This window comes from Trichosurus vulpecula, chromosome 6, assembly GCF_011100635.1.
Source record: "Trichosurus vulpecula isolate mTriVul1 chromosome 6, mTriVul1.pri, whole genome shotgun sequence".
NCBI lineage: Eukaryota > Metazoa > Chordata > Mammalia > Diprotodontia > Phalangeridae > Trichosurus > Trichosurus vulpecula.
The window spans coordinates 155,486,808-155,499,247 of record NC_050578.1 but is presented as its reverse complement, the minus strand read 5'-3'; positions in this window follow the sequence as shown (position 1 = coordinate 155,499,247).

Here is a 12,440-nt window from a genome sequence, read left to right as displayed (position 1 = left end):
TCACTGTATTGCCAAGAAAAGCTAAATCATTCACAGTTGATCATTGTACAGTATTGTTGTAATTGTGTACTATGTTCTTCTGGTTCTGTTCACTTCACTTTGCATCAGTTCGTGTCTTTCCCCACTTACATTTTAATCTAGCCCTCGTGTTGACAACTCTGACTTAAGATCGTAGATCTGGAGCCGGAAGAGACCTCTGGCCCAATTTCCTTATTTTACAGATGAGGACACCGAGGCCCAGGAAGCTAAGTGATTTGACCAAGGTCATCCAGGTAACAAATGTCAGGTTCTTACTCTCCAGGACCCCTATTGCCTTATCCTAGAGAGCTGCCTGAACCACATAGAAGTAAAGAGTCTTAGAGTCACACAGCTAGCATCAAAGGCAGGATTTGATCACAGGTCTTCCTGAGTCTCTCTGAACAATCCCAAGATCCCACTATAAACACACACAACACCAACAAGAAATGAAAGAAAGTGGTGAATGAGCTCTACAGCCCCTGAAGCACTGTTTTCAATGGTAACAGGGAATAACAGTGAAAAAGGAATACAGAAACTACAAAATCATCCAATTGTATCAAAAGATTTAAACTCAGAAAAAACCTTAAAGATTATCTAGTCCAAAAACCTCATTTTACAGGTAAGGAAATAGAGATGCAGAGAAGAAAAGTGAAGCAAGGTGCCTGTGGTCCCACTGATAATAAGTAGTGGAATCAGGATTCTGACCCAAGCCCTCTGATTCCCAAAGACAATGATGTGCAAGATGCCTACATTTCAGTTTCAAGGATCTATGATATCCTTGAGGTTGGCGCTGTCTCCACACATTAGTAGATGATTTCGTGAGTTGCCTCTGCAAAAACAAACGAATGAATGAATGAATGAAAATCTTTCTGGTGATGAGTACGTACACAGACTAGCAAGGCTTGTCTTTGGATGATGGACACACAGTACATCACCAAGCCCAGGTTCAAAGCCTTCCACTGGCATGACATTTAAGAATCCAGGGACAATTCAATTTAATTCAATTCATCAAGTATTTATTGAGCATTTACTATGTATCAGGCACAGTATTAGGTAGTAAGGATAGAAAGACTAAAACGAAACAGTCCTTGACCTCAAGGGATTTACATTCTCCTGGGAGGAAAACCATTATTAAGATCCTATGATCTGCAAGACCCATAATGAAGCAGGCGTCCCACCTCCTTACAGAGAGGGGATGGCTTCAGGGTGCAGATTGAGATGTATATTTTTTGGAGATGGCCAGTATAGAAATTTATTTTGTTTGACTATGCATATTTGTTTCAGAGGACTGATAGATCGATTGAACTTAGATTTTCCTGACTCAAAGACAGGCTCCCTACCCACTTTGCCCTCCTGCCTCTACAAACTAAGTTTATAAAAGTTTTTAAAAGGTCCAAACTAACACATTCACATAAAACAGATTTTTGTCCAAAAAGAAATTACAAATTAAAACTCACTAGTTGCTTGCAAGAAAACAATTTACACGTTTATCCAATTACTTGCATGTTTTCTGTGGTATTCATGCTCCTAACAGTTCGACGATCATGTTTCTGGCTACTTTTGCTTCCCTGATATTCGAGAGCTGCACAGTAATAGCAGAAAAGCTCTATTTTCTTTGCATATCAGCTGCTTTCCAGAGTTTCCAAAACATCAATGAATAACCCCTCCCCTTGAAGTATAAATAAAAGTCTTTCTTGGATCAAACGAGCATGTCTAAACGTTTATTTCTAGAACGTTGCTGCCTTCGTGTGCAATAAACCTAAACAAAACAACTCAGCAAGATGTGCCTGGCTTTAGGAAATAACAAATGAAATGAAGAAAAAAACGTCCGGTCAGAGTTGACATTCATCCAAAAGCTGGTCAGGCTGGCATAGGCCACAAATGAAGCCATTTCATGCATCTGATCTCTTAATGTAAACAGAAGTGCCAGCTGCAGAGAAAGCAAGCTCAATAACAAAGCATGATGATGAAGAAAAAAACAGAAAATAGTGTTTTTCACATATGTGACTTTCATTCACAGCTGTGCCCTGATGTTTAAATAAGATGAAGACCCAGCTCACATTTTTTTCCCTTTGTACAATTTATCCCTCCATGGGTAAAGGTCCTAGTTTACCCAACTCCCAAGAAAATACTGTTGAATTAATCTTTGGGTCCTGGCAGTCTTTTCCTGCTCCAATTCTGTATATTATTCAACCCTACCCCTTCTTCCCAAGTAATATTTATCACATCTGCTCCTGGTCTTCTTCATTCTCACATTAAAGTTCTCAGCCAAGATGTTGGTCTTCTTTTGGATGGATTCTCAGAGTTTTCTGTTCCACAGTTTAGTAGCCAAACCTCTTTTTTTCTTGCTGCCATCTAGACCATTCAGTTAGGCTGACATATTATTTATTCCACTCCTTAAGATGAAAGCCAAGCTCTTCCATGGCCTGCTACTCTTAATCACAGGAAAAGAGAGCATGAAGTCATCCTTTGTGACAGGCTTGTGATCTCTCCAGGCCAGAATTTTCTGTGATGGCATCACCAAGGAGATTTTGTGGAAGATTATGGCAGATGCCCTCCATGACTTTGTGGTCAAAAGTTAGTCATCTATGCTGTCTGGAAAACTGCAGTAGCTTTTAAAGTGGTCTCTTCTACTCCAGTCTAACATATCCTACACACTGTTGCCGGAGGATCTACCTTTAAAAAAACAGGTCTGTTTATGTCATGCTCCAGCTCAAAATTCTTCACTTGCTCCTCATGGCCTACAGAAAAAGCATGGCACTCAAGATCCTCCTCTGGTATGTCCCCAATCAACATGGAATGGTACAAAGAGCATTGAATTTGAAGTTAGAAGACGTGGGTTTGAGATTCAGCTCTGTCCCTCATGTGCTACACAATGCTGGGGATTTCACTCAGCTTTCTGAGACTCAATTTCCTTGTCTGCAAAATTAGGGAGTTGGACTAACTGCTTTCTAAGGTCCATTCTAGCTCTGAACTTCTGTGATATTTCTCTAGTCTTATCTCCCATGATTTCGCCTCCAGGAAAGCCAGACATTCACCATTACTCAAACCCATTTTCCCCCTTTTGTGACTTTGCTTCCACTGCATGCCTTCTCTACCCCTTCATCACCACCAGTCAAAATGAGAAAAAGCATCAGATTTAGAGTTAGAAAATGTGGGCTCAAATCCTGACTTAGCTACTTTCTGTGTGGCACTGGGCAAGTCATTAAACCCCTTTGGACAGGAGATGACCTTTAGGTACCTTACATCTCCAAATCCATGATACCGTTATAGCACCCCTCAGTCCATTACATAATCTCTGGGCTGGGGATTGCTTTGCAAGGGACTGATACTTCAAGATTTATTATCAGGTGTGCTGGTAAACATTTAACAACTAGCTCTAAAAAAAAAAAAAAACAAAGTACTCACGACAGACTTTGAAGTTTAATCTGCATTTTTAACATTTTCTCCATCACTTTCCTAAGTCTGAGTTATCAACAAAACAATAAATCAAGGCTTGATTTATATCAATTGCCAATTTCTGAGGTGTATGTGCTCACACTGAAAATTAACAATTGGCTCTTGTAAACAAGTTCAAGCTGACACCAGCATGACCAGCACAACAAAGTTATTGAACTACTTCCTCCATGAAGCCTTCATTGGTGCCCAAGGCACAGTTATCTCTTCCTCATCCTCTGGGTTCTCATTCAACACTTTGTTTTTACCTCTCCTATCACACTTACCACAATCTACACTGGGTTGTGTTTATATAGGCACGTGTCTTATCTCCTCTACTTGAGAAGTCTTGTTCATCTTTCTAACTCCCCCGGTGTTGGTAGAGTGTTTTGCATATGGCAGAAAGCTTAAACGTTTTCTTAGTATTGTCTAATATTATCTAATTAACTAATACAATATTTTCTTAATTTATATTGAGTTTTAAGCCATTTTTCAGTAATGTCTGACTCTCCATCATCCCATTTGGGGTTTTCTTAGCAAAGATTCTGAAGTGGTTTGCCATTTCCTTCTCCAGCTCATTTTACAGATGAGGAAACTGAGGCAAAGAGGCTAAGTGACTTGCCCAGGGTCACCCAGCTAGTAAATGTCTGGGCTGGATTTGAACTCAGGGAGATAAGTTTTTTTGGTCCCAAGCCTAGTGTTCTATCCACTCTATCACCTAGCTGCCCCTTTTAAGATTTGTAGAGTTCTTTACAAATAATAACTCATTATATATATATATATATATATATACACATATATATGATGCATATATATATATGTGAGGTAGATACTATTATTATCTCCACTTTATAGACAAGGAAACTGAGGCTGAGAGAGGTTAAATGATTTGCCCAGGGCCACACAGCTAGTAAAGGTCTAAGGCAAGATTCGTCTCCAAGCCCAACATTCCTTCCACTTAGCTGCTCTAATTGACTAAACTGAAAGGAGAAGCATTGTGACATGGTGGACAGAACACTGGACTTGGAGCTGGAAAGGCCTGGGTTCACATTTCTACCTCTGTTAACAATCTTCATGACCCCAGGCAAATCATTTAGGCCCTCTGAGCATCAGTTTCCTCATCTGTAAAGTAGACATCCCTTCTCAATGGATTGTTGTGAGGATCAAATGAGATAACAATTGTAAATCAATAAGACCCTGGGCAAATCACTTAACCTTGTTGGCCTCAGTTTCCTCATCTGTAAAACAATCTGGAGAAGAAAATGACAAACCACTTCAGTATCTTGGCTAAGAAAACCCCAAATGGGGTCGTGAAGAGTTGGATCCGACTGAAAACAACTAAGCATCTCTTTCACACATACCCTCTTACTCCTTTGACACTTCCACAACACTGGTGCAGGCCTTTATCATGTTACTATTGCAATGACCTGCTGGTTGGTGTCTCTCCCCTCTCCAGTCTAGCCTCCATTCAGCTTACAAAGGGATCTTCCTAAAGCACATGTCTGACTACGTCACTTCCCTACTCAATAAAGTCTAGTGGACTCCCTCTCATCTCCAGGATCAAATATAAAATCCTCTATTTGGTGTTCACAACCTGGCCCCTTCCTACTTTTCCTCTCTCTTACACCTTACGGCATCCTTGCACCCTGCCCCACCCCCGAGATCCAGTGACCCTGGCCTCCTCAATGTTCTGCAAACAAAACACGACACCACCTGTTTTCAAGCATTTTTTCTGGTTGTCTCTCAGTCTCTCAGGCTCCCAACCTGGGAGTCATCCTGGGTTCCTCACTATCTCTTACTTCTTATATCCAAGCCATCACCAAAGCCTGTCAATTTCATTCTTGCAATATCTCTCAAATACTCTTCCTTCTCTCCTCGGACATTGCCACCACTTTGTAGACCCTTATCACCTCATGCCTTGGTTACTATGTAGCCTGCTGGTGGGTCTGCCTGCCTCAAGTCTCTCCCCACTCCAATCCAATTGATGCCATGATGCCATGATGCCATGATGCCATGAAAGTGAATTTCCTAAAATGCAAGTTTGGTCATGTCACACACAACCCAACCCTCACCACCAGCCCCAACCCCCATTCAATAAACTCTAGTGGCTTCCAATTGATTCTAGGAGCAGATGCAAAATGCTCTGTTCGGCATTCAAAGCCCTTCATAACCTAGCCCCTTCCTCTCTTTCCAGTCTTCTTACACCTTATTTCCCAATGGGTACTCTTCAACCCAGTGACACTGGCCTCCTGACTGTTCCAAAAACAAGACACTACATCTCTTGGCTCTAGGCATTTTTTTCTGACTTTCCCCATGCCTGGAATGCTCTTCTTCCATTCTGACTACTGACATTCCTGGATTCCTTTAAGTCTCAACTAAAATCTCATCTCCTACAATTCCCTAACCCCTCTTAATTCCAATGCCTTCCCTCTACTAATTATTTTCTATTTATCCTGTACATAGCTTGCTGTGTATTTATTTGTTTGCATGTTGTCCCCCACCCCAATCCCATCAAATTGTAAGCTCCTTGAGGGCAAGGACTGTCTTTTGCCTCTTTTTGTATCCCCAGCACATTGCTTGGTACATAAGAGGTGCTTAATAAATGTTTATTGAATTGAAATTGAATTTAATATAAACTATCACTTTTAAAAGGCACCATCTCTCACTCATTGAGTTGGCAAAAATAAATGAAAAGCAATGAAATTCAGTACTGACAAAGTTATGGGAAAATAGGCAGACTTAGTCATTGTGGGTGAAATTACAAACTTCTAGCAGTACCCAATAAAAGTTGTAAAAATAAGCAGACCCTTTGACACAAGAATTTTATTATTGGGAATATACAATGAAAGTATTGTCAAAAACAATACCAAAAAGCTATCTCTTAAATATTTTCACAATGGCATTCTTTGTATTTTAAAAAACCTGGAAGCAGCCTAAATATACAAGCATAGGGGAATGATTAAATTAATAGTGGTTCATTAGGGAAATGGAATACTGTAATGGCATTTAGCGTGACAGATACTAATGTTATAAAGAGACATGGAAGGACTTATGAAACAATAAAAAGAGAAAAAAACAGGATTAGAACAGACCATACATACTAAAGGAATGGATAGGAAAAGTTAATGAGAAGCAATAGACAAACTAAGAATTCTGATTGAGATTTAAAGATAGTATTTGAAAAATTGTGATATTTACCAACTCACATGTAGTTATTAAGCAGTTGCATTGATGCTCAATAGTTTATAATGTATCCTTTACTATAAATAAGTAAACAGAGAGATATACATAGAGATAGGCATGTAGGTGCCACCATAGATAGAGCGCTGGGCCTGGAGTCAGGACGACTCATCTTCCTGAGTTCGAATCTGGCCTCAGACACTTACTAGCTGTGTAACCCTGGGCAAGTCACTTAACCCTATTTGCCTTAGTTTCCTCATCTATAAAATAAGCTGGAGGCAACTCTTTTTGTGGTAGCTAAGAATTGGAAATTGAAGGAATGCCAATCAACTGGGGAATGGCTAAACAAACTGTGGTTTGTGTTTGTAATGGAATATTATTGTGCTATAAGAAATGATGAACAGGATGATTACAGAAAAACCTGGAAAGGCTTACATGAACTGATGCATAGCGAACAGAACCAGGAAAATGTTTTACACAGTAACAGCAACGTTGTTTGATGAAGAATTGTGAATGACTTAGCTATTCTCAGGAATACAGTGATCCAAGACAGTCTCAAAGGACTAATGATGAAGCATACTATCCACCTCCAGAGAAAGAACTGAAAATGTTTGAATACAGACTGAAGCATGCCATTTTTTACTTTCTTTCTTTCTTTCCTTTTTTCTTTTATTCAAGTCTTCTTGTATAAAATGACTAATATGGAAATGTTTTGCATAATTGCACATATGTAACCTATATCTGATTGCTTGATGTCTCAGTGAAGAGGGAGGGGAGGGACAGAGGGATCGAATTTGGAACTCAAAATTTAAAATAAAAATATTTTTAAAAACGAAATGAAATAAGCCAGAGAAGGAAATGGCAAACCACTCCAGTATCTTTGCTAACAAAATCCCAGATGAGGTCACAACAACCTAGACTTGATATAATATCAATTGAGTTGGGACTTTTTTACTGTTTTAGAACGCTAAATTAATTAAGTGTCTTTGATTGAGCCTTACTAGGTGCAAAGCCCCAGGCCCAAACCCCTATCTACTAGGTGCTAAGCCCTTGTGGGCATGAAGCCCTCAGGGTCCTAAGGGGAGTTGCTAAGACCAGAGCCAATAGTATGAGCCTAAGTTCTGGTCACTCAGATGACTTTTGATGATGTCCAAAGACTGTATAAAAAGAGATAACAGAGCTATTTGCTTGAGGCTCTCATCCTGGCGAAGTGTTGGCGTGGGCAGCCATTGTAAGAGCCTCCCAGCTCGACAACTTAGATGTTGATGGTTTCTCAGTAAGTATGAATTGTATTTGGTCTGTTTATGATGTAAGTTTGTAATTTGTTTGTATTTACTCTGAAGTTCAGGGTGCTGGCATTTTCCCCTTAACTAAGTGAATGATATTTGTATGTTGGGTTGAAATAAGATTGTTAACCCCCTAACATTACTTTCCTTAGTAAAGCAGATCAAGAGAACCTGTGCTGGCAGCATTCTTGTTGTTGGGCTTGTGTTGGTCTTTCACCCCCATAGCAGCTGCTAGCCCAATTGTTGCCACACTTGACTGAAAAATGACTCAACAACAATAACAAGACATAGAGATTATTATAGATATAAAGACAAGCATAAACAGATGACAGACACAGACACATAGATACATAGACAGACATAGAAAAAAGATGACAGACCGATAATCAGATAGGCTGACCAATAAATGATAGAGAGATAGATAACTAGACAAATTGATAGATAAATTCATCAAGCATTTTAGAAGACTTTCATTGAAATAAAAGATTCTAGGGAGTAAATAGCTTGTCAACAGTTTATCTTGGTCTGAAGAACCATCTTTCCTCCGTGTCATCCACTGTTTAACCAGTCAATAATTACTCTCCATTTAGTGAGGCAATGGATTCATCATTTTCATGCTGGACTCTGAGTGATGAATACAATTGCTTTGGGGGATGGGGGAGATTAGAATAGAGGGTGGAAAACAGAATGGAATTTCAGAAAGTTTATCTAATCCAAGAAATAGTACTAGACCCATCAGGGAAGCTATTAAATCAGGGACACTTCTATAGTCAGTACAACCTACTCAGCAGGTTCTACAGTCAGTACAATGCTCCTGCAGGCAGTACAATCTGTAGTAAAAATAGAGCTCACATGCAGATTTAATGCACATCAGAAGGATACCTCAGGAATCTCCCCTCCCCAAAAGATACCAGGATGTGCTTCTCCCCAAATCCACTAAAAAGAGCATAGGACTAGATCACAGGCTTGGGTTCAAGTCTTAGCTCTCTTATTTATTTGCTGGGTGTAGTCAATCAAATAATCAATGAATATTTATTAAGCTTGTTTCAGGCATGGTAATCAGTACTGGGGAGGGCAAGAGATAGCCCCTGCCCTCAAGGACCTCACAATCTAGAGACAACATATAAGCAAATATATACAAACAAGCTCTATGCTGGATAAATAGGAAATAATTAATAGAAGGAAGGTACTAAAACTAAGAAGAGTTGGAAAAGTCTTCCCGTAAAAGATGGGATTTTAGTTGAGACTTAAAGGAAGCCAGGGAAGTTAGTTGGCAGAATTGAGGAGGCAGAATGTTCCTGGCATGGGGGACAGCCAGGGGAAATGCCTGGAGTTGAGAGACGGAGTGTCTTGTTTGTAGAACAACCAGAAGGCCAGTGTCACTGGATCAAAAAATACTTGGTGGGGAGTAAAGTGTAAGAAGACGGAAAAGTAGGAGGGGACTAGATTATAAAAGACATAAATAAGATAATGTATTTAACTATGAAATACTATAAAAATATAATGCATTTTTATTATTTATTTCCATGCTACATAGAAAAAGAATATAGAATACTACACTGAGTTCCACAGCCAGTCAAAGGAGATCACTCTATGATATGCAATTGTGTAACAAAGCCCATAGAGTTAGTTTATCAAGATGTATATCTGAGATGTTCATAAAAATGTGCTGGGCATAGAGTTGAGTAGGATCAAAGGACCATAGAGCTGGAAGAGACCTTCAAGATTATCTAGTCAAATCCCCTCATTTTATCTTATTAAAAAAAAATTTTACAATTACATGTAAAAACAATTTTTAACATTGGTTTCTAAAATTTTTTTGAGTTTCAAATTCTCTCCCTCTTTTCCTCCCCTCCCCTCTTCTTGAGAAGGCAAACAATTTGATGTAAATTATACATGCGCAACCATGCAAAATATATTTCCATATTAGTCATGTTGTGAAAGAAAACACAGACCAAAAAACTCCCCACAAAAAACAAAGAAAGTGAAAAATAATATGCTTCAATCTGCATTGAGACTCCACCAGTTCTTCTCTGGAGGTAGACAACATTTTTCATTATGAGTCCTTCAGAACTGCCTTGGATCGTTGTATTATGGAGAATGGCTAAGTCATTCACAGTTGATCATTGTACAATACTGCTGTTACTGTGTACAATATTTCCCTGGCTCTGCTCACTTCACTTTTCATCAGTTCATGTAAGTCTTTCCAGGTTTTTCTGATAGCATCCTGCTTGTTATTTCATATAGCACAATACTATTGTACTATAATAACAGTCATGTACCACACTTGTTCAGCCATTTCCCAATTGATGGGCATCCCCCCAGTTTCCAGTTCTTTGCCAATACAAAAGACCTGCGATAAATATCTTTGTGCATATTAGTCGTTTTTCTTTTTCTAGTGGCATTGCTAGGTCAAAGGGTATGCACAGCTTTATAGCCCTTTGAACATAGTTCCAAAATATTCTCCTGAGTGGTTGGATTAGTTAACAATTCCACTAACAATGCATTAGTGTCCCAGTTTTTTCCACCCCCCCCATTTGTTATTTTTCTTTTCTGTCATATTAGCCAACCTGATAGGTGTGAGGTGATACCTCAAAGCAGTTTTCATTTGCATATCTCTAATAAACAGTGATTTAGAGCATTTTTCATATGGCTGGCTATAGATAGCTTTGATTTCTTCTTCTGAAAATTACCTATTCATATCCTTTGATCATTTATCAATTGGAGAATGACTCTTATTCTTATATATCTGACTCAGTTTTCTCTGTCTTTGAGAAATGAGGCTTTTATCAGAGAGAGAAACTTGCTGTAATTTTTTTCCAGTTTTTTGCTTTCCTTCTAATCTTGGTCTCATTGATTTTGTTAATGCAAATCCTTTTTAATTTAATGTAAACAAAATTATTCATTATACAGTTTTAATGTTTTCTATCTCTTGTTTGTTCATAAATTCTTCACTTATCCATAGATTTGACAGGTGAAATTTTCCATGCTTATGGCATTATCTTTTAATCTAAACCACATACCCATTTTGACCTTATCTTGGCATATGGCATGAATGTTGTTCTATACCTAGTTTCTGCCAAGCTACTTTCCAGTTTCCCTAGTAATTTTTGTCAAATGTTGAGTTCTTGTCCCGAAAGCCTGGATCTTTGTGTTTATCGAACACTAGATTACTATGGTCATTTACTACTGTGTATCATGCACCTAATCTATTCCACTGATCCACCCCTCTATTTCTTATTCAGTACCAGTTTGATTCGGTGATGACTGCTTCATACTACAGTTTGAGATCTAGAACAGCTTCCTTCATATTTTTCATTAATTACTTTGACATTCTTGAGCTTTTGCTCTTCCAGATTAATTTTGTTATTTTTTCTCACTCTATAAAATATTTTTGATAGTTTGATTAATAAAAACCCCTCATCTTAAAAGGGAGGAAACTGAAGCTCAGAAGAAGAGAGAAACCTAGGCTGTATTTGGGAAATTGCACGATACTTTCAATGACAACGTGCTCCTAGACACAAAAATCTGTCTTTTTTTTAAACATCAATCTTCTTCTAAAGCAGTAAATTTGTTGTTTTAGTGTGAGCATATGCATTTATATTTGTAAATATGCATAATTACATATGTATAGATTTATCATATGATGACACAGTGGATGGAGTTCTGGGCCTGGACTCAGGGAGTCCTGAGTTCAAATCCGGCCACAGATACTTACTAACTTTGTGACCCTAGGCATGCCAGTGCACCTCTGTTTGCCTCTGTTTCCTTATCTGTAAAATGAGGATAATAATAGCCCCTACCTTCTAGGGTTATTGCGAGGGTCAAATGAGATGATATGTGCCAAGCACTTAATACAGTATCTGGCACATAGTAAGCTCTCTTTAAACGTTAGCTATTATTATTGTTGTTGTTGTTATTATTATTTATGTCTGTCTGTCTGTCCCTCTGTCTGTCTGTCTGTCTATCTATCTATCTACACATCTATCTTTTCTATCTCTTTTCAAGTCCCGAGATTGAAGAGTGAGTCTATTCTTTACTTTTAGTACCAGAAACCTTAACAAGTCAACAAATTAGGACAGAGGTCAGGCCAGGCTCTGAGAATCAGCAGTGAGTATAGGCTGTTGGCACTATCATGACTGGTAGGCTGAATTTGCGCATTCAGGGTTCTGTGACTTGTAGTTAAAGGTGTGCTAGACCCAGTTTGCACCGGCTTCTAGCTTGGAAAGCCAATTGTTTAAGGTTTCAGTGTGAATATTTACACCTCAGAAACTGGTAAATTCTATAAATCAAACCGTGAGTTATCATTTTGTTGGTTGTTCAGACTTAAGAAAATGATGGATAAAATGCAAATGATCCATATTAAGCTTAACAAGGGTTTTTTTCCTCTATTTGTCCATCACTGCTAAACCTCATTTTGACATTTTTTTTTTTTTACTTTTTAAACAGAGCAACTATTGTCCTTTCAGATATTCAAAGGAATCTTGAACAGGTCAATATGCTTGACTAGAACAAAGCATG